The sequence below is a fragment of the Apis dorsata genome, unplaced genomic scaffold (assembly GCF_000469605.1).
Source record: "Apis dorsata unplaced genomic scaffold, Apis dorsata 1.3 scaffold_292, whole genome shotgun sequence".
NCBI lineage: Eukaryota > Metazoa > Arthropoda > Insecta > Hymenoptera > Apidae > Apis > Apis dorsata.
The window spans coordinates 358711-361684 of NW_006263567.1; positions in this window are offsets into that span (position 1 = coordinate 358711).

Below are 2974 nucleotides of genomic sequence, written 5' to 3' on the forward strand. Positions count from 1 at the left end.
GGAGGAGAGCCGCGCTTAACCGAAAACCAGGTGTCTTCCGTGGCCGGCGCGCGTACTGTAACTCGTTCTCCACCCACCTTTGGACGGGGCGAGGTAAGCAACGGTCCTGGAACCTGTTCCGAACCGTTTGAGAGTCTCTGCCCTACCTTGTCCCGTCGTCCATCCACCTTCGTCCCCTCTCGCCTCGACGACTCCCTTTCCCCCGTGCCACCGCCCCCGCCACCGCCCCTTTTCACCTCGCTTTTCTCTCTTTTCCTCCTCGCCTCTCGCCTGCTCTCCCTCCTCGTCGCACCCTCGGGGATTCACGTTCGCCAGCCGGCGTAATATCACGCACATCATCGTCACGGCGATGTGTACGCGTGCTCGAGCCTGGAATCGAGGGACCAACGAAGACATTCTCTACGGACGAGGAGGAACGAAACGTGCGCGTATGCATCTCGACGGACGGAGACGTGTCTCTCTCTCTCTCTCTCTCTCTCTCTTCGTGGAAAGCGGAGGAAAGATAGCGGAGAACGTGGAAGAGGAACGTGGAAAGAAGGGAAGGAGGAAAGGGAGAATCGAAAGAAGGAGGAAAAGAATAGGGAATAGGTTTGGAGGAGAAGGAAGGAGAGTATGCGGAGGAGAGACGGGAGGATGTGCGCGCGAGGAAGCGAGGAGGGGAGAAGGCGCTGGCAATCAGGGCGAATGGGGTACGGCACACGCCACACGCCATCATAATGGAATAATGAGGCAAAGACGATAGCAATCGCGCAAAGGCTCCTTTTCCGCGCGACACGTCCGTGTCTTGGCGCGTTGATGCGCGCGCGCGCGACCGCGCGCACGAGCTCTCTGGAACGTGGTGGACGAATTGAGCGAATCAGAGCCACATCCGATGAGGTCACTTCGCCTCTCGGCTGTTGCAGGACCGACTTATCGTGCCTTCTCCTGCCTTTTTCCTCTCTCTCTCTCTCTCTCGCTTTCTTTCGTTTCTATCCACTTTTTATCTCCTTCATTGTATCCAAAGTATTAAATATCGTTTGCTTCGATAAGAATCGTCGATCGGGGGAAAAGAGAAAAAAAGGCGGGCGTGAAAGTTTGGGAGGCGCGAGGAAACTCGTCATCTCGATGAAGAGATATCTAATGACGGTGATAACGAGGAGGCGAGCGATAACGAGGAGGCGAACGATCGGTGCGAGGCCCCCGGAGGAGGGCGACCGGTCGCGCAGGGAGGTGGAATCTCGAAGGAAGAGAGGAGAGGTAACGTCAGAAGAAGTAAAGAAGCCGTGGCACGTGACCCCCGAGACCGGCAGAGTCAACTCGCTCAAGTAGCCGGGCTCTGCCCTTTGACCCAACCGACAATTTCGAATTATGTCTCTCCGAGAGAGCGGATATACTCCCGTCAGGGACGTCTTGGCCGGGAGATACCTATACTTCTACACGGTGCTCCATCCTGCGAGGAAACATCGATCAACGCGTATATATATATATGTATATACAAGATTTTGTAACACTTTTGTCTCTCTCGAATATTTCTGAATAATCTTTGTTAAATAATAATCGTGGATCATCGAACGAGTAATCGAGCCATACATATATATATATATATACATATAATTAAAGCGAACTAATTATTGTAATTAAAGTGAGTTAGTTCGATTTCCATATCCAAATTTCGAGACACGCGTAGAGCACGCACGAGATGCGCAGAAAATGGCTCGTGCCAGTCGACGGAGAATCTCTGGAGTTCGCGATATGCGCAGTTGTTCTTCCCTGAGGAAGACAAATGATCCACTCGGACGCGAGACAGTTAGCGTATCCGCGGGGAGGCTTGAACGTCGTCGGCGTAGGAGAGGAAGAAGAAGAAGAAGAAGAAGAGGAGGAGGAGGAGGAGGAGGAGGAAGAGGTAGAAGAATACGAAGAAGAAGAAGACGAAGAAGAAGAGTCTCGGTTTCTTCTCTTCTCCCTCTTCTCCTCCTGTCGAGAAGATGAGCGCGCGCCTTCGGGCAGGCGGACTCGTTCGCTTGATCCCGTGCCATTACGATATTAATGTAATGCCGCTAAAAAGGTGTGTTTGCTCGGTTAGGGGGGGAGGGAGAGAGGCAAGAGCCGAGGCGAGGATCGAGCCCACGTAGGATAGTCTCGCCAGATATGGCGTGTGCCTGTGCCGCGGCCACCACCACCACCACTGTTATCGTCGTCGCCACCATCGCCGTCGTCGCACCGTCGTCGTCATCCTCCTCTTTTCTCGTCGTGCTCCGCGGCTCTATACCCCTGCCGGTTTAAGGAGAACGATTAGAGGAGCCGGCCACGAAACGGGACCCTGAATCCAACGATCTCTTTTTTTTCTTCTCGCCTCGCTCAATTTCATTCTTGCTCCTCGCTTACGTATATATATATATATATATATAACCTTGGTATTCTCGATCGCATCACGCTCTCCGTATCTCTCAATTATCTATTCTTCGAGCGTGTTCTTTTCTCGTTGCAACGAAAGTTTCGCGTCGAAACAACACCACGAATCTCGTATTCGTTTAAAAATTACGTACGAACGCCCGAGGGTATACCGGTTAATGGAGAACTCGGGGTGAAGAGAGAGAGAGAGAGAGAGAGAAGAGAGGGTAGAAAAATGTTGTACACGAGAGTAATCGAAGACCGAGAAATTATAGTGTCGGGTGTCCGGTGTTGCTCGCCACTCGTGGAAATCATTATCGTCGAATTTACGATTCTTTAAACGATCGATCAGGTGAGAGAGAAAGAGACTCCCCCTCCCCGTTTCAGTTTTCATCCTCCGCGATACGACCGTTCGAATTTCCGCCCCGCCGAAGGAGGAGGAGGAGGAGGAGACTCCTCGTCCTCTCTCTGTCTCTCTCTCTCTCTCTCTCCCTCTCCTCCTCGTCTCTCTTCCTTTCCTTCTTTCGCGTTCAGTCACGGTCGCTCGCGACCTCGTATCTTTATTCGGTCATGGAGGCAACGGCAGCCCGCGCGCTCCCGCCTG